Below are 20969 nucleotides of genomic sequence, written 5' to 3' on the forward strand. Positions count from 1 at the left end.
AAGTAGATTTGTAGGTATTGCTTTACCAACCCAAAATGAGACTTCAAACAATTAACTATCTAGTAGGACAAATACTACTGATTCTACCTTTAAAGGAGCATTATGTAGCTCAGAATTTTAATATTCACAATATTAATGAAGTAATGACACAATTTTTTTCTATCAGTGAATGAACAAGCTGTTCTCAGAGGAAAATAAGGTCCCAGAACACTGCTGGAAGCTAGAGAGGTGGCAGGGTCCGCCACATATAAACAAAGTAAAACAGTATAAAGTGTGTTGTCCTTTAAGGTCAGTTTGTTTGTTCAGTTTATTCATGAAAACAAAGAGAGTTTTTTATTTAGTTTGTTTAGGCAGAAAAAAAAAATCAGCCAATGAGGATCTTTCTCTGCTCATTAACATTTCTTCAACAAAACTACAGACTGCTCCTTTAAATAAAGGTTTGAATGAAGACTCAAACACAGCTCTTTAAGTGTGATTATACTCTTAATCCAGCTCCAGGGTGCGACTGCTTTTCCGGCTATTTTCATTTGTCGCTCCGGCGCTCCTGAAATTTAGCATCTCTAATAAAAAAATGAATAAAAAAATGTTGTACTTAATGTGTTCAAAAATAAATAAAAATGTTTTATTTGGTGAACTTCAGTGATAAAGTCAGTCTGGAGTCCTGATTCACCACAGAAACATTCAAATAAAATGAGAATCTGTCAAAAGAAATGTGCTGACTTTGAATTTTTCAAAGAGAAAAAGATGTTTTCTTCCCGGTCACTTCATAGTGTTTTCACGCAGCAGTGCAGCTGCCACTTCCTGTTTATCTGGTTCATTCTCATATATGTAAAACAAACTAATAAAAGGGAGATTTGCAGATGTAAAAGGGGAGATTCCTCCCGCAGACTCCTCACACTCCGTCATGTGTCCTGGACTGGTCTGTTCAGAGACGACTGATTGGAAACAAATCCTTTCTGCATCTGTGCCAAACTTCATAACTCATTCAATGTGCTAACGTTCCCTCTCGTCCCTTCCTGGCTTCATCTGCAGTTCCAGAGAACCCGACCGCTCCAGGAACCAAATCAATTCAAACCATTTCAGCAGAACAACAGCCAGAGGAACCAAAGCCGTCCCATCCACACCAGCTGGCTCTGCTTACCGCCTAATAGTGCCATTTCCTGCCATCCGTGGGCAGCAGACAGTCTGACCACATCACAGGTTGGAAGAATGACAAAGTATTTTAAACATCATGCGAGTTCACTGATGCTGCTGCTCGCCGTGTCGTCTCTCTGATGTTCGGACGCACGAGCTTCACCGTGCTTGTTACCACCTGTCGCTCGCTCACTCCCTTCCTGGACTCAGATAATCACAGAGGGATGAAGAAGAGCCGGGGAATTACATTCAAAGACAAATTACCATTTCATATATTGGTGTGTGAGAAAAACATCTGCCTTCAACTAAACACAGGGACACAGATGTTGCACGCTCACCAGCAGACTAACGTCATTTAGAGGGTCCAGAGAAAAATGATTTATGAGGCAGATACCAACACTTAAAGACATAAATCTGATGATGACGTATCAGTGATTTATAATTATCAAATTTCAAAGGAAGTTTCCTGTTTCAGTTCACTGATATCATTTTAGACAATAAGGTTTATCATTAAACTGTGAAATATCTGCCTCTGTTACATATTTTTGTTAAAGGTATAGTCATTAATGCTAATCCAATACACTTTTGGTCAAATTGGACATATATCCTCTTGTGGTCCACTACTGGTTCGTGCTCATGTATGAGACGGTGGGAGGAGGAGCTGTGTGGTTCTGAAGGCGAGGGCGTAGACCCGCGTCAACATCAGCGGGGCTTTTCAAAGGTGGAGAGCAGAACGGGCTGAAGACAGACAGAGGTTGTTGCGTTTATGCTCGGCTCGCGGGTCATTTCAGTGTCTTAATGCTTCACAGAACCTAAAGGCCCGTATTGGTTTGTCATGTTGTAATTTTTGGGTCAGCAACTAGCCCAGGTGTCGTCGTCATGGGGATGTACACCCATGAATTTGGGGGATGGAGGGATCAGTGACTAGACCTTTAAATGATAACATCATCTGAAGGATCGCTGCAAAACAATGTTTATGTATCAGCTGATTTATCAATACCAGAATTATTTACTCCCTGATTTCGGAAACATAAACGCTGATACGATATCTGTTTTCTAGTGGCGGTAAACGTGAAGTTCAGGTTACAGTTGGACACGAACAAACTCTGTAGCTCCTCAATACCCAAGAAGAAGTCACGTTAGAGTGACTGCTATCACCGTCACTGCTAAGATCCGTGCTATTTGTATTCATGCTAATGAAAGTCGATCTTGCTTGAATGACAATCTGGTTGCGATGGAAATGGATTAAGTCCGACTATTCACCAGACCCGAGAAGAAAACGCAGAAGTAACGCTGGCCGGAGTGGACTGTCGGCCTCCACCGTGCTGTCGACAGGTATCTATTCATGTGCTGTGATCTTTGATGTATTCAGTTGGTAAATTCACATGCTGTAAGTCAAAATCCAGAAATCTAATTCTTAAGTTTTACTGTAAACTCTTCCCTCTGGGTGAACTGTTCTGTTTGTGTTGGAACAAACTCTCCATCTCCATGCTTCAGTGTTTGTTTTCTTCTTCTTCATTCCTGAAACTCTCCCACTCCTTCTCCTCTCTGCACTTCACTGAAGCTGATGTTCAGTATTTCTCATAATGTACCATGACTCTGTTGAAATGCCGTCCTCCAGCCAGGCTGAATGGAAATACAACAGATTTGGAAGCAGATGTTTCCAGTTTTAAGCTTCCAGCACGTCTCTGCTGGTTTCATACCAACTACTAAAGAACTATAATTCTTTTTTAAGGTGCATGGGATTCTGTTTGAGGGGATTTCTTGAAAAACGAAACCGCCGTCTCCCCTTCAGGCCTCCGAGTGTGGAAGCAGCTCAGTAAAAGTGACATTAACCAGCACTTGTGTGTGTGTGTGCACGAGGCCTTAAAGCTGTGTCACTGTGTGTATATGTATGAATGCGTGTGCACGACCACCCCGCCCCCACAAACATGTTTCAGGCCTGTGTTTAATCACCTGCCAAATGGCTGAGGCCCAGCGAGCGGAGGGAAATGGGCTTCACTTTAATGTGAAGCATGTGAAGGTAATCAGAGCCGAGCGCTCCGGTGACGGGCTGATTGAGAGGAGGGTCGCTGCACCGTTCACTCATCCAGATCTATTTACATGGACCTCCGCACTTCCCCACAAGTGTATTTATTTGGTCAGAGTTTGAGCGGCTCCGTCCGGTTCAGCCGTATATGAAGTGTTAGACGTTAAACGACGAGGGGCCTCTTTGTAGAGCGTCGGTCCAAACTGAAGTCGGGCTTACAGGACGGAGCTCTTCTCTGGAGGTCTGCATCACCTAATGTTGATAACTTTATGAAAGTGACCATCCTGACGACGGGTGCCATGATTTTATAAATCTACGATTTGATTTTAACATGATTTTCCTGCACTGACGGTTCTGCTGTTGTTGGACTATCAGATCTGGATCAGTAAAGATCAACAGAGCATCGGTTTTATGTCCTGACAGACTCTTTAAAACAATTTTATTTTACAACAACAGCTTGACTTCACCCTGGAGGCTTTCTGCAGGTAACCCATGACGTGTCTGTTGCCGTCCTCAACGCGACTTCATATCCCACTGGGAGTGTTTCAGAAGAAGAGCGTCCTGCCTGAAGTCGTGTTTCCACTGTGGCTGAGTAGCTACGTAGTTAAACCTTTACGTTATTTGCCCGTTTTAAGTGTGTTTATTGTTAACATTTCTGACTTTGTTGTGCTGTAGAGCACACAGAGTTTTATTTTGAAAACTGACCAGATGCACTATACTGCTCTGCTGTCTTACTTCCTGTCCGACTCATCTGCTCTGTGCAGATTGACGCTGTCTACCCGTCAAAAATAGATCATCAACCATATCGAGGCCGTAACTCACTGGTCCTGGTGGAAGTTCAAAACAGATTCACCAAAAATAAAGATTCCAGAGTTCAACAAAAAACAGAAGCCTTCAGTGATTCAACTTTAACCATCAAAGAGAGAAATTCAGTTTGTTACAAAGTTCAGTTCCTCAAATCTGTCCAGAGTGAACCCTCTTCACAAACAAATCAATAAAGGATCTCTGAAAGAGAGACTGACAGATGTGAAGATGGGCAGAGCTCTGTTTGTCCACATTCTTCACACTCCTGCCTCTGGCATTACTGTCTCACATTCTTACATGTGATGAATTGACTGATGCAGCGATCACAAAGAGATAAACTCTCCTTCATGCAGACCAGCTGGAATCAGAAGCTCATTGACTTCATGCAGTTATTGATGAGCTGTTGCAGCTGGTGAGCGAACTCCCGAAAAACGTGGTAATTAACCCGGATGGGAGACATTTTGAAGGATGTAGAAAGACACACTTCAGAAAGCTCTGTGACCGTCTCAGCCTTAGTTTTCCTAAAATATGTATATTTGTTTTCAAACCTATGCACAAGGACACCGACATGACAGATCTTTAAGATGCTCTGGGAGAAGTTTTCCTTCAGAAGTCAGGTGACCCACGATAAAAAGTCCAACTCATGAAACATGAATCACTGCATTTTCGATCCAGTGTGAGCCGCCGAGGACGCCCAGCCGGATCACAACACTGCAGTCGATTTTCCTGGCCGTCCACCAGTGTGACAAACACCTTTGAAAGGAATGTTTCACTTTGTTCAGCAGCTTTTCTAACACGATGGATCCCTCGGGTCAGAACTTGTTCTGAGAGGAGATCTGATCTGTGAGGTCAGAGTTCTCTGTGTGTCTGCAGTAATTATTTGTTTGGTAAATAGTTTGAATGAGGAGCTGGAAGATAAACTGGGACTCATCTCTCCAACAGAACGTAAACAGTCCATATTCATTTGATAACCCGTCTCCTGGTTCTGACAGATCTCTGAATTCAGAGATTAACAAAATCAGTTTTCCCTTCGATAATTGCTATGGCAACGCATTTTTGGCTGTTTTGACCATCATTTTTTGGGCTCTGCTGAAACATGTCACTGTCATCTGTCTTCTTCACTTGAGAAGGAAGCAGCTGTTTTGGATTGAGAGCAACGGACTCTCAACCAGCCAACCTGACCGTTCGGACCGCCCCAGGGAGGAAGAGAGTCAGAATAAGAACCAGCTAATCCAGCTCGGTTTAAAGCTGCTCCCAGCTAATGTCTGGTCACAGGAAAAGGGAAATGGGACTCTGGCTGAAAAACAACGTGTTATCAGAGACTGTTGTGCCCACAGAGACCCGTCTCCACCACAACATCTCGGATCGGACCGTGTTCTGAGCCGGCAGAGAGCAGGACGACAGCTGGATGAGGAGAGGTGGACTCTGTATTTATCACATCGATGCTTGGGGCTCACACAGTCACAGTGTTTCCCAGATGTCAAACTTTACCAAATTATCATCATCATCGTGTTGCTGCCCCGACCAGATGCACCTTCTTGTTCTTTCTGTTCCGTCTTCCTTCATCCTCAGTGTTGTTCGTCTGTCGAACCAGCTGAGCATCAGTGGGTCTGTTTGATCTTTTAGACGGGTCAGCAGGTGAAGTTTTTACTCTCTCATAAACAGGACGTTACATATTTGTGGGACTTCACTCAACATGTTTGTCAGGGTCGTGACTCAACTGTTCTTAAGTGCATTTTCCTCCTCAGTTTCAGAAACTACCGAACCAGCCAGGAAGTGCAGGAGGATCGTCCAGGTCCTGACTACACACTGACTATAAGATCATTTATTAATGATGCTGCCACCCAAAGCTTTGTTTACTATCCAACAAAAACTACAGGGCTCCGTTCAGTCTTTGGGCTTTAGTCATTTTGTACTTTATCCAAGTGTTGAAAGCTGAAAACAAATGGATTCAATGAAGATTCAAAAACTAGATTCAGATGAGAGAAAAACTTTACTCGGTCCAAATCTTCATTCCAAGAATAACAAGGCTGCCAGACGTCCGACCGCAGAGTCACACCACTGATATTTTTAAGGTAAACTGAGGGCAACCAACTGTTTTTGTGGCGACCAAAACCAGCAGTTTTACACGAGACGTCAGACCATCTCCACTGAAACACTTTGACATATTTTAAACCAGAGCATCAGAACAGCGTCGTGACAAGAGAGAAATAGAAAATTCAACCTAAACAAAAGTATATAAAGAAACGTCCAGTTTTCATTTTATCTGTGATTTTGATACTGAGCTAACATTTATTCTGGTGACTGTATTAGCCATTTAGCATTTATAATATCAAACATACTTCTGTTTTTGTTTTTCCTTCCTCTACTCTTTGCATTTTTCTCGTGAAATTCTTCAAACGAGACAAAGAAACAAGGAGATCAGTTTTTGATTAAACTGGTCGTAGCCGGTGGACATATGCATGACAAGGAATCACAAACAGATCCAGAGATCAGGAGCCATGAAGGCTGGGAATCAGAGAAAGAGACGTCTGCACACGTCTGCTAGAAGAAAAATACAAATAATCAACAATGATGAAAAGTACACTAAAATTTATTGCAAAGTTTTTGTTGACTGGAATAAAACTAAACCATCGCATGACTGAAATGTGACTAAGATACAAAATTAAAATCAGGTCCTCCAATTATTATGGTTTCAAAATACTCTACCCACCCACCACCCACATCCAAATATGTTTTATAGCATCAATCTTCCAAAAGCTGTGAGCAATCAAGACTGATCGGGCCAGAGGAGGAGCAGAGGAGGAGCAGCGGAGGAGCAGAGGAGGAGCAGAGGAGGAGCAGCGGAGGAGCTCGGAGTTTCAGATCGCTGCTTCAGGATTAACTTCACAGCTGGAATGATACGCTTTACTATGAGCTCTGAGCGAGGTCCCCAAAAGACCACAACAATCATGCTGTTCAAAAATTTCACAAACAAAAAAACCTATAAAAGAGCCAATAACAATCGGAGCTCACAGCTGCTCTCATCAGCTGTCGGCACTGTAATCTGTTCAAGGACCCACCAAGAAGGCAGATCTGCCCCCGGCTCTGCAATTAGGCCCGACCCTGGACGAGGCCCAGATTACTGCGACCTCGACTGTTAGATTCACATCTTGTGAGCACATGTTTGAACAGTCGTGTGTTTCGTCTCGACTTCACGCTCGCACATCTGAGCACCTCTGATTGCATTCATGTGTCTGAAGAGGCTGAATCTTTGGAGACTGCTGTCAACATGTTGCTCCTCTCATGACTTCAGACAAATTGTGATTAAAGTTGATTCTGAAACAGTTTTTTCACTTGATCCCTCATCTGAAGAGCTGAACTCTTCAGCTGTTTCACACCAACATATTCCAGGAGTGTTAGCCACATGCTGATCAAATGGTTTTCCTGGTTTGGACCTCTCAGTTCCAGTGAAAGTGTTCGTCTGATGTCGTGTCATTGTTCTGATTCCCTGCATAATTTATTTTACTCGTATTCCTAGTCTGTCTCAGATTGGCGCCGACTCCCGAACCCTCTCTAAACCTAACCAAGCGACGAACACTAGCCCATCAGAGGGACCACAGCCACGTATTTAACTATTGGGGATTTGCAATAAGGAACATGTGACGGTTCCTGTTTCTTCAGTCTGTGTCGACCGTTCACGTTCGTCTCCTTCCTGTCTCAACAGGACAGTGCCCGTGCTATGATTTCTTTTTCACAGTTTGCTGTAGAATACTTTGACTGAGCTGCACAGAGTCCTGATCTCAACCCCACCCTCCACCTTTTGGATCAACTGAAACACCGTCGTCAGCCCACACGGGTCACACTGCGTGGACTGTTCTCAAAATCCCCATCGCTACGTGAAACGACACGTCGACCTCCGAGCCGGCAGCTTACACACTGAAACTGGTAAGTAACTCTGACACGAGCCAGGTACGGCACGGATGTAAACAAGATGGCAGCTGGTACCTTTTCTTTGCCACAGCTCGCCTACCAAGTTCTAGAGGTGTGAATCTTCACTGGTCTCACGATTCGATTACGATTCAGCCGCCAACGATTCGAATGCAAAACCTCAGTGTACGGCTTCCTCAGTGATCTATATCACTACACACGGCCACTTTTCATCATTTAAATTCCCCTTTTATTCAAAAAGTCCTTCCAACAATCAGACTACAGCAGTCTACAAAATAAAAGCTGCATCTTTTCAATACATGAACATTACAAAAACAAAACACGTATCCATCTGCAGTGTCTGACACGTTTGTTGTAATCTACAATAATATAGTTTTCACATGGCAGCTTTAAGATAAGACATCTATTGACTCTGCTGCTCACACCTCTCTCAGAGCTGGACGGCAAAGTTGACAGCGCCTCCTCAGATCTTGGCTGATTAGCTGGGCTGCTGTAACAGTTATTATAAATGGCTGCAGACGTGATTAATAATTGTTGTGAGGCAGAAGTCTCGTCCAGTTCGTGCTTCTCAGCAAGTTCATAAAATCCAACATGTGCCCAAGTTTCTTTTTAATCACTCATAGATGATCTCTGCCTCCCTCCGACATCCCTCCTACATAAGTAACGTTAACCTAATGTCCACCCACAACACCCACAAAGACGTAACTTAGCTTATCAACACAAGCTGCAGACTCTCGGTGCTGCTGTGTCTCTGCAGCGATGCAGAATCTTCCATGTTTGCATCGCGATGCATCTTACAATCAAACCTCTACCGAGTTCACCCTGACACCATCTTGCAGGGGTACGATCACTGTATCCTGGATGGAGCACCACCTAAGCTAACTGTTATTGGTCTACAGACATACGACCAGCCACAGCATTTTCCCCCCGATCCCAGAATGAGGATAGGTGCAGCCAGAAGTTTCTCCAGCGTGACACGGAGCTGTGGTCTCTTCTTATTCTTCAGTATGTCGCTGCCTAACTTGAAGGACAAGGTGAAGGTTCACTGATCTGACAGCAGCAACATGGAGGTCGGTCAGAGTGCAGAAACTGTGATAATCAGTCTGATGTAAGTCTGCACTCAGCTGAAAACACTAACATGTGTTGGTTCTGCAGCTTTTGAAGGTCCATAAATCTCAGCTGTATGCTGCAACGTCAAACACCAAGGACACCCAGGCTCCCCCGGGGCCCCCGGATGAGGCCCCCGGTGCCTTACATTACAAAACACCAGCGCTGTGGATATTTTTCCCTCCCCCGTGATTTACAGTTGGTGATTGCACTGTTTGAAAGGCAGATGTTTGTGCTCGGGTTAATCTAAACAGAGGAACTTGTTATTTTTACATATAGAGTCCATGTTTGGAGCAGCGCTGATAGAAAACAGCCACGGCTAAAAAACTAAATGTTTCTGCATCAGACACAGCGCCGGAGCCACAGACGCCTCTCAGTGTGTAGATGTATAACTACTACCAAGGTATGATGCTCATATGTGTAGCTGTTTTTTGTTTAGCTAGGCCTATTGCTATGGTTTATATTACATACGTTACGTTGTGGATGATGTGTCTGTAAATACTGCTCCGTCTGTGTGCTGGTGTTAGACTCTCAGCCCACACAGGTCGACTCTGAAAGCAACTTATTACTGAGGTGGACGATGATCGCTATCGATGACTTTTCCATCCAATTGCCGATAAAATAAACTAATAAAAAAAAAAAAAAAAACTTTGGCTCTGATGCAACATCCTCTCACACAACGTCCCGCCAACGACACGATCTGATTGGTAACACGTCACAGTTAATAGTCTATAAACAATTAAATAATCTGAATCTGCAAAGTAACTAGTTGCTTTGTAAAATAAATGCAGTGGAGAGGAAGTATGAAGAGACAGAGCAGCACTTCATATCATACTAAACTGTACTTAAATAACTTTTTTATAAATTTGGACAATGATTTTAATTTTTACTGCAAATGAATATCATTTTTCTGTCTCGATTTCTACCAATCAGCATCGGCCTTGTAAATATCAGTCGACTTATATCGACACATACTTCGAGTTATTGTTGCACACGCCAGGTAACAGACGGGAATCAGGGGGAGAGTTAGAGTCACTGAAGGAATCTAATCCTTTAAATCATTTAGAAAATACACTGATATTTAAGATTATTCCACTTGATACGTGAGCTGGTGTGCTGATCATGTGCGCTCACAGCCAGATGGTGAGGGTTAGCTGAGCTGACGCATTAGTTAGCCGACACGTTGACATCCAGATAGACAAGCGGTCATTACAGTGAGACTGAGAGGTGATTAGTTCAGAGACACAAATTCACAACTGTTCACACACGACTGCCAACATGGCTGCCAGCGCACATGAAAACCATCAGAGATCCAACCTCCAGCCAGTTCAAGTGTCTGGCAGCTCTGTCCTGTTAAAATGCTGAGGCTAACCACATTAATTCAACTTTACTGCGCTTGAGCTGTTTTAAAACAGAGAAGGAATATTTATGGAGTGAAAAGAAACAGGGACGGTTTTTAAAAAGACTAGAAACTACACAGAACAACAATTATCTGCTCAAACCCCTGACAGTCTCTCCTCTAAACAGATTCAATGAGTGAAACGAAGCAGTGGACTGTTCGACCTCTCGTTAGCTTGTTCTCTCTGCAACATTATCTGCTCATTCAGCCGTGCAGACGAAGAAACCGGAGCTCCGCTGATTGAGAATACTTGTGGTTTCTCAGAGTTAGCAGCGAGCACCTCCGGGGTTTCAGTAAAATAATGTTCGTCTCCACACACAACTAGTGAAATATTTAATGGTCTGCTGTTAATGCAGTGCAGGCTGAAGGTGGACAAACCCTCTGGATACAGTAAGAGCAGAGAGGAGGGGCAGAAACACCAGCAGGGTGTCAACATATCTGAATCTGTTTAGAAAAGTGTCGCTGCTCGGTCCAGACTCCCATCACACTGAGAGTCTGTTTCATTTTGCTTCCAAGGTAAAGATGATTCAAGTTCAGAGAGCAGCACAATGTTAGCAACTAGAAGAAAAACACATCAGCACTATTCAACAACTCATTCTCCATACACACACTAAATGTTTTAATAACAGGAGGTCACACGTCTGAGGACTCTCATTTCAGGTCTCAGTGGTTCAATTCATTAAATGCAGATGCATCTTTAAGAGACCTGATCCAAAATGCGGTGGAGGCGTCAGTGTCTTATTCGCTGTTTTCTCTGTTTCCTATTAGAGGTGTTGAAATGTCTTGATTCAAAGATGCATCGTGGTGCCGACGTGGAAGAGTCTGCGTCGATGCAGAGACGGAACATGACCAGGAGTTTGCAGCCTAAGCTGATTGTTGATTTTCTGGTCTTGGCTGTACAATAATGTTGTAAAGTCACGTTGCAGCGCTGCTCCCTTGCATTGAACTGTGGGTGGACATTAGGCCAAGATTACTTTAATTGGGCGGTGTGGTGGAGGGAAAAAGAAATAAAGCACCCAGACTTTTAAGAGCAGACCTTTTCGGATTTTATGAACCTGCTGTAAAGCACAAACTGGACAAGACATCAATGTGTGTAAAATCAGCCTATAAAGCAAATTAAACACTTTTAGAATACAATAAGTTTGAGGTGCCACGTTAGCCGTTTTACCTGAAGTGAACGTTTGCAGCAATAAAAATACAGCGAGCCCAAGAAATCAGGTATGAATGGAGGACACACAGTCAACACTACCATCGAGAGACGTGTGCAGCTGAGTCATGACTGTGCGTCGGAGTCTGATTTTTAAAGGACTTTCTAAATAAAAAGAGTTCTGACTGAGGATGACACACATCAAGAATGGTTGACAGGTGAATGGTAATCGGATCAAATCATGAGGCAGTGCAGATTCACACCTCACAGTGAGCTGAGTGTCCTTTAGTTTTGGACTGTTGGAGATTCATTTTAAGATTAATTGTGAACTATAAAATAACTGACATGCAGCCCTAAATTAAACTGAAACCTGCTGCAACGTGATAAAACTATGGATTATCAACTGAAACTACGCCTTGTGAAAAACATTTATTCTAATTGCAGGAAACTTTTTGGATTTCTGGGTTTTAATCAGCTCAGGCCACTTTTGTAGAAGACATCATGAAGTACCTCCGTCTGCTTTTTCACTGGTTGCATTTATAAAAAAAAGTCTGATTAAATGATTACACACTCTGAACACTGATATTCAGATTTGATCCTCTGTGGCCTCTCTAGACAACTGCGGGGTCAACAAGTTGATTAGGAGAAAAAAATCTTTCCATTGCACAAAATGATGTTTATTTTTCCACAGTTCTCCTTTTTTAATGTGGAAAACCCTCCTGCAATTTTCACCACTTCAGGCCTTAATCAGAATCAGAAATACTTCATTTGCTCCCAGTGGGCGAAACTGCATAATACAAAAGAGAAGTTGTGCTGTAGGCCTGAACTGTTTTGTCCTGCTCACGGTCTCATGTGATCCTACAGTATGTCTATGAAGTGGGTCAAAGAACCAGTTATGTTCTGATCCCTCCTCATGATGATAATGTGAACTTCTGTCAGAATCAACCTCAAGCTCTGTTTGATTTGTTTAGTCTGGATTCAGTCAGTTTGAACACTGTGAACCTGATAATAAAAACAGGAATGTGGTCCTTGACGTGCAAAACATTGGTTTTTTTCGTGCCATTTATTTGATTTGGTGCCATTCTGACTGTATGTTGTTGATCTGCAGCTTTTTTTTTCTGTTCTGTGATTTCTGGATCAAGTCTGAAGAAAATGAAGAACAGGAGTGCTGCCGAGCTAACACGAGAGGAAAATTTAGGATAAATGTAGAAACGTTTCCCTACGAGAGAGTGATGAGAAATAGCTGATCCCGGATCCCAAACTGATTTGAAAAGACGTTTTTTACACCCTCTACGTGCGGGTCGAGCTCGTGCACCCACTTCTGATGGGGTAGACACAGGTTCGTGTGGGCGAGCTGTGTGGAGCCATTTGATGTTTTTTCAGTTGTTTTTCCGTTTTAAAACAATTACTACAATTACTGAATTTTCTTTATTTTTTTGGGGGGGCTACTTTTTTAAAAGAATTGAGACTCTTAAGTCTGATTGTATCTGTAGGAAATTCCTCATCAAGGATTTCCTCAACAGATCAAGAAAGCAGAAACATCCTGGAGAAAGTCAGAGCTAATTTTGTAATTACGGCCGCGGCTGGAACCAAACAGCTCTCTGCTGAACCACAAATCCACACACTTTCCATGAAAAAACCTCTGACTAAAGCTTCACTTTGTGTTGAGAGACCACCAACATCAGCTTCAGTTACAAATTAGATTCCACTGGTAAGCGTTAAAAACCCACAAAACTCATCAGAGAGGCCGTAACACGAGGAGGTTCGATCCTCCCAGGACAGATTAAAGCACAGGAGAACAAGAAAAGTAATATCCAAGTGCCTGAAGTGACACTTTCATCAAACACAGGAGGTTTTATGGCTGATTTCAAGTGTCGGATGCATGTTTTGTTATACAGTGAAAGCCTGTTGTGGTGATGAATTTGCCAAGCAATAACTGCACTGAGCCCCAGAGGTGGAGAGAGAAACCAAACATCTGTCACTGGGTTCAGGCCTCAGCGGTGAATGAGTGTCCCACAGCTGTGAGTGTCAGAGTGTTAGTGATGGACGGAGGCGATAATGTGATACCTGGCACAGATTCACTTCAGCAAGACTCCCCGACAGTCTGAAGATCCTGGAGGAGAGAAGAAGAACGACGCCATGAAGCACAGAGAGCTCAACACACTCACACTAACACTACTGTACCAGTACTGTAAATATTAATCCTGCTGTGTCTGAGCTATTAACACAACTACTGTGCTGCTTTTACTCCTTCTGTAACTGATACTACCATCACCTCCTTAACCATACTTGTACTTTTACAACTAATGATGAGAGTTCATACCAGGAGGAGATCAACAATCATGCAGAGTGGTGCACAGAGAACAAGGCTAAATTCTGGAGAAAGATTCTGGTCAGCTTTCACAGAGGAGCAACACAAAGCAACCTGACTGGAAACATCACAAGCTGCCATGGTTCATCACGGCCCAGGACAGGACGGCTCTACAGCAGGTGATTCAAACCACCAGAACATCACTGGTACCATCTACAGAGCATCAGTGAGATCTTTGAAGTGAGATGTCTGCACAGAGCCCAAAGATACTAAAAGACTACACCCACCCAGCCACAGTCTGTTCACCTGCTGCCATCTGACAACAGGTGCAGAAGTATCTGCTGCTGTAACAGCAGACTACAGAGCAGCTTCGCTCCTCAGGCTACAGAGCAGCTTCGCTCCTCAGGCTACAGAGCAGCTTCGCTCCTCAGGCTACAGAGCAGCTTCGCTCCTCAGACTACAGAGCAGCTTCGCTCCTCAGGCTACAGAGCAGCTTCGCTCCTCAGGCTACAGAGCAGCTTCGCTCCTCAGGCTGTGAGACTCCTGAACTCATCACTCCTTTGTCGAAAACAGATTCTGTTTCTTTTTTCTGTTCTGTAACATAAAAGACTAAACTGTTTGGTTTTGTGACCCTGGTGTTGTACCTCTGCTGACCAGTGCTTCTACTCTTACAGCTACTAATCCTTATAAAAGACTCTGATTAGCTATTAATGCTACATCCACTGTTGCTTCTACAACTACCAACAGTACTGCTTTTACTACTACTGTAACTACTACTACTGCATCAGTACTACAAATTCTGCTGTTACAACTAGTAGAAATATTACTACCATTGCTGCTTCAGCCAGTTCTGCTACTACAAATGTTATTACTAGTACTGTCACCATGGTACTGCTACTACTGTTACTTCTATTAATACTGCTACTTACCCTAACCCCTAACCACTACATGACATCTACTTCTACTACTACTACAAAAACCACTACTATAACTGATACTACTGCAAGTACTACTACTGCAGCTACTAATACTCTTACCTCTACTTCAGCTGCTGCTACAGTACAAACATTACTACTTAAACGTCTAATATTTGACTAATGCTGCTTCTACTACAGCTACTAAAGTATAGCTTTCATTCATTAAGACAATTACTGTTCCTACTTCTGATACTACAGCTATCACTACTAATACCTCTTGTGTTTGTGTTAGTACACACACTAATATCTGTTTTCCTGATTCTTCTATTACTGACGATCAACAGACAATTAAACTGAATATTTTGTCGACTCTGAAGGCAGTTTCTGAGTTTTCTGGAGTTTTTTTTTACCCTTCATCAGTTTGAGATGTGTATACAGAACCAAAGTGACTTCCTGATCTGAGACCACGTTCCACCCAGAGACCAGATAAACAGGAAATAATACATCAGCTATCAGCCAGATGAGACCCCGACCAGCATCTGTGTGTGTGTGTGTGTGTGTGTGTGTGTGGTCTCCTGTTTACATTCGTTCTCTTAACAGACTCAACATTTGGTTTGTTCAGTTTACAGTCCCACCATCACACCTGCTCAGCTGCTCTCCTGTCTGATTGATTGTCAGATACATGGAAGGAGCGTCATTTCCAAATATGTCATATTTGTTGTCTTGTTGCCAGGCGCTAACGTCCTAAAAGCTGTTTTCTAACTGCTACTAAACAACAAAACCAGTAGAAGACAACAAAGAAGCCGAAGAAGATGAAGAAGAAGAAGAAGAAGAAGGCGAAGAAGAAGGCGAAGATAAAGACACGATAAATGAAGCCCTGCATAAAAAAAAACTTTAGCATAGAAGCTATAGCAGCATTTAGTGTCTATGCTCTCCAGCTGTGTAACAAGCTTCCTGAACACCTGAGGTCTACTACGACCGTCAGCTCATTGAAACCAGGGCCGAAGACATGACTGTTCACTGTGGCTCTACATTAAGTCAGATACAAATCTTCTTTATTATCTGCAATCAACTATTTTCTTTCGTTTGTTGTCGTCCTGAAAGGTATTTTATTTCATCTTAAACTATTAATTTGCTAACTTTTGCTTTGTCTGATGTCTTGGAACAAACTGTAACTGCACTACTGTCAGTTGGAAATGAATGAAAAGAAACCTGTCCTGCAGACACAGGATGGTGTTGGGAACTAAAATGGCCACCAGGTGCAACAATGGATGGATTTGTCCTGTGAGGTGAATCACATCTCATCTGGACGCCTCAGGACATTCTGACAGAAAGACGAGCGGGTCAGAACTTTTCTGTCTTCTCTCTACGAACTGACATAGTCCACTTCGTGTTTGGTGACCAACAGGAGCTCAGAGCGCTCTTCAACCATAGAGGAATCTTACATGCCACGTTTGTTCACTTTCTTGTTCCAGGATTTGGGTCATAGGTCATCCTTACTGATGACATCACACCTGTTGTAAAAGACATCAAGCTCTGAGCGGCCTGGGTCCAACAGGTAGTCTGTGACGTCACATCAAGAACATCTGAAGAGACGCAAAGATCCTGAAATCTGATACAACACTTAGAAACCAGTGACGGGTTCCTTCTCTGCAGGTTGTGAAGAAGTACACGACAACACACAGAGTCTTCACAGTGTGTAGAAGTATCTGAGGGAGTGACCTACTTCCTGAAACAGTCCAGATCCTAATCTGATCCTCTGATTGGCTCCGGCCTCCACAGACTCTCCTCGCTAATGATTGTACATTTAGAAACATAAACTCTGACCAAAAAAGGCTTCACTCTCTCTCTCTCTCTCCCTCTCTCTCCCTGTCGTCTGTCTCTCTCTCTCTCTCACACACACACACACACACACACACACAGACACACACAGACACACACAGACAGAGAGAGAGAGAGAGAGAGAGAGAGAGAGGAGAATAATAATGTAAACATCTGATGAAGAGGAATTTAAGCCGTGAAATAACCAAGTCAGTTAAGCTGTGTTCACATTATCAGAGATAAAGAGCTTTTGTGCGTCTCCCTCTTTATTGTGTATACGTTGTGCTGATGTATGTTTGGTATGCGCTGCCTGCAGCTGAACGTTCACATCTGTTGACCTCTGACCTGAGCTGATCTTTGTGAGCCGACAGCTGAAGGTAAAGATAAAAGACAGATTGTGATGTGTTTCTACATGTAGAAATAATAATATAAATTAAACTGATGAAGAATACATTCATATAACATTATTATTGTACAAAGACCATATATTTAATGTTTAACCTCGTCAATATAGATTTTTGTAAAAAAAAAAATTTGATTCCGGGGCGAAATGTATTTACACTCTTTATTAAGCTGAAATCTTCACTGCAGCTGCTAAGTTTAACGTCGACGGGTGTAATTAACGTCTTTTTAAATTGGGGGTGAGGAGATAATGACTACATTTTCATTTTTGGGTGAACTGCTCCTTTAACACAATAGCTAGTGATCAGATGTAGAGATAGAGAGGTATCAGTGACAGGCTGAATGAGCTCTGGCAGGTTTCTTTACAGACATCAGATGTTGTGCAGATGAAGAAAACAATACATCATAACAGCATTCTTCAATGAACAAAAACATAAAGACTCAACGTACAGAGAAACAAACACCACATCGCTGCAGACTCACTGTTCTGATCCACAGACGCTTTAATAACCTGTGTGATGAAACTGATCAACATTACAGGAATATCACAGTGAAGATGACAGAAACAATAGAATAGTACTGAGTATAATGTTGACTCACCAGTTATCATCAGAGGCTGCGAGATCTTTGCAGCAATTAAACAGTAAAACAAGAATGACACTCAGTAGAGCGCATACCTCCACCAAGGCCCCACACTCCCCTTTTGTACTCACTCATAGACACCAGCCACCTAAATACCCCAGATCCATGGATTATTCTCTGCCAAATAAACCAAAATGTTGAAAACGCCCTCTCTCACAATGTTAACGACAGTGAGGAAACTTTCCTGGATCCGTTTCTTTATCTGGATCACTGTACTGAAAGTTAATGGGGTCTATTCTGCACCAAGACTCATCCTCCATCCAAGTTCTGTGGATGTCTGTTTAGTAGTTTTTGTGTAATTCTGCTGACAAACCAACCAACTAACAATCCAACCAACCAACAATCCAACCAACCAACAATCCAACCAACCAACCAACCAACCAACCAACCAACCAACCAACCAACCGACAGCCACAGGTGAAATCATAATCTTCTTGGGGGAGTTAATAAAAAGAGGAACGCTGCACGAGGAAACATAAGATTGTAATAAACTGACAAAGTTCAAACTGAACTCATCAACTCAGTGTTCACTTGAACTCATTAGTGTTTGGATTGTTCTTTTACTGTATGAACCTGGACCTCCCTGGAAGGCAGCACTGACACTCAGTCATTTATTCTGGTGAAATACTAATTCAAATGAATTCACTTCTGAGAAGCACAGATGGTGTTTAAAACAGTTGAATAAGAAACAGATGAGCTGCACATGGAGGGGGTGTTTGGGGTGGTTTGGGGGTGGAGGTCTGGGGGTCTGGGGGTGTACAGTGAATTCAGTCTCTGGAGTCCCTGAAGGCTGGAGTAGATCTTTCAGTTACACTGAACAGAGCACCTCAAGTACGGAAGTTCATTCATGACAAAATATGGAGCAACATTTTGAATCCGCAACATTTTTCATGCATGGTTTCCAGATTTCAAGCCGTTTTTTGAGAACAGGTTTGAAGGAGACCTAAAATGAAAGTTTATCACAACTATTTTGACAATCAAAGAATCGTTTCAAACACAAATGTCAAACATTTTCTGGTCCCAGCTTCTTAAATTTGAGGATTTTCTGCTTTTCTTTCTGACGGTAAATGAAGCGTCTTTGGGTTTTGGACCAGTAGATGCACGTAACTTTGGCCATTTTTTTTTGCATTTTATAGACAAAAAAAATTAAATAATAAATCGTATTTTGCAGAAGTTAAATAATCGACAGTAAGAAGCTTTAATGTAGAAAACAGAAGAAACTGTCAAACTTAATTCAGGAGGATCACGACCTCACACACAAGAGAAAAGTGATTCTTTCACACATTAAGACAATTTCAAAGCTGAAAATTCACCTGTAGGCACGAGTCATTTTCAGACAGGTAAAATATATATTTTATAAATGGCCACAATTCTGTAGTTAACGATCAAGTTGACCATCAAAAAAAAAAAAAAAGTTAACGTTCACTCTGATTACACATGTGATAAATTCATAAATAAGCACATGTACTTTTCGGACATTTTGCATGTGAGAACATCATTTTGTACAGGTGGTGCATGTGCGTTTTAAAATTTCTTACATTTCACTAAATTCTGTCAGAAACATCTGATTTTTTCAGACGAGGGAAAACTCGATGGAAAATGAATCTCTTTCTGACGCATCTTCTTTCTAAAGTCGAAACAACGGGGAGTTTTCACAAGATTAAAATGACCAGCAGAACTTAAAGGTGCGTGACGATGATCAGAAACACATCACACAGTGTGTTTATGGAAAATGTATATGAGGCAAATTAATTACTGATGTATCTATTTAATCATTACAGGTGTAAACTTGTGAATCGTCCCTGCGAGCTCTCAAACATGAACCTTCAGATTACAGCTTGAAATTGTTTTGCGAAACATTTTGTCATGGATGAACTTCCATACAGTCCGGCACTGACTTTACTCCTGGAAATGTTTCTCAGCAGCATTAATCATGCAACACAAAACTGGGGCTGCTTTAAGGTAAAACAAGAGGAGAGGAGCCACAGCTCAGAGCAGCACTGTTCAAAAGAGTCTGACATGCGTGATGAGTCTGCATGTGTTTCACATTCACGGTCGTGTACTGAAGCCTGATGTGAAAGACTCCTACTGTGCACTGAAGACAGAGGAGACAGATTTAAAACGGAGAATTTGCAAATCAAAAGGGCGAGGGACATCAAACTGTTGCCGTTTCCTGTTTAAAGGAGCAAAGTAAAGCGCAAAGGAAAAATATACTCAAAAACAACTAAAACACTACCATGGTACCATCTGGAAAAAAGGACAGAATCTCAGATGATGAACAAAATCAATCTGCAGTTATTTTAATCATCAATTCATCATTAAGTTAATTTTTTAAGCAAAAATGACAAAAATGTGCTGCGTCCTGCTTCTCAAATGAGATGATTTCCTGCTTTTGCTCGTTTATTTGTGACAGTAAACTGAATATATTTGAGTTTTGGGAACTTTTGGTTGAACAAAACTAAACATTAAAAATTTCACCTTGAGTTCGGGGAAGTCGTGAGGGTCATTATTCACTGTTTTTGACATTTTCTGTATGAAACAATTAACCTTTGATTAACCGATACTAAAAATAATCAACTGCTGCAGGCGTACATGGAAATGGCTTCTGGAAAAAGAGCAGAATGATCCTTTAGCTCAGATGGTTCCTGACCAAGAGTTTTACTCATTTAAAGACAGCAGGTCAGGTCCTAAAGCTCCAGTACAGTAACAGAAACCATTTGACAGACTTTCATTATGGTGACGGATAAAAACTGAAAGGAGAGCCGTTAAATAACTCCAACAGCCGCACCGACACAGTTTAGTCTCAGTGATGCTCATTCAAAGTGAAACAGCAAAAGAGAGTGTCAGTGACTTTTTATAGTTAAACATCACCAGGATGTGAAAAAGTTCATAAAAGTTAATAAAATCATAGATTTACACTTCTTTTAAGCCTAAAAATATATTTTATTAAAATAAACTAACTTACTGTACTTAATTACAGATTTGAGTACTTTGCTGAGGATTTCCGTCCATACTTCAAACTTTCACTTAAGTACTTTTAATCCGTTGGCTTCTGTCACAAGAGTTCACATGCAAAACATATCATAAGATCTTAAAATGTGCATGAATATGTTTGAAATATGACAACTGACAACATTATCATTAAAGCCGCACCAACAGCCTGGACAAATTAAAATAATACATGCATGACAACATTAACTTTCACACATTTTTCAGCCTTAAAAAAATTATTATAACAGAGGGAAAGGCTGAAATGTGCATTTAGAAGTGACTTTGAATGAATTTGATCCTAAATGTATATTTTCTTGCGTTAGTAACGGCAGACT

General features: G+C 42.0%; 1 protein-coding gene across 1 annotated transcript in view; it reads right to left on the bottom strand.

The window, feature by feature from the left end:
• Positions 1-20969, bottom strand: part of col6a4a (collagen, type VI, alpha 4a) — a 74914-nt gene that overhangs the window by 44012 nt on the left and 9933 nt on the right. The window contains exon 4 of the mRNA XM_073485512.1: positions 13618-13663. The gene's annotated coding sequence lies outside the window, so the exon portion shown is untranslated. The remainder of the gene's footprint in view (positions 1-13617; positions 13664-20969) is intronic.

The sequence above is a fragment of the Pagrus major genome, chromosome 17 (genome assembly GCF_040436345.1).
Source record: "Pagrus major chromosome 17, Pma_NU_1.0".
In the NCBI taxonomy this organism is placed as follows: Eukaryota; Metazoa; Chordata; class Actinopteri; order Spariformes; family Sparidae; genus Pagrus; species Pagrus major.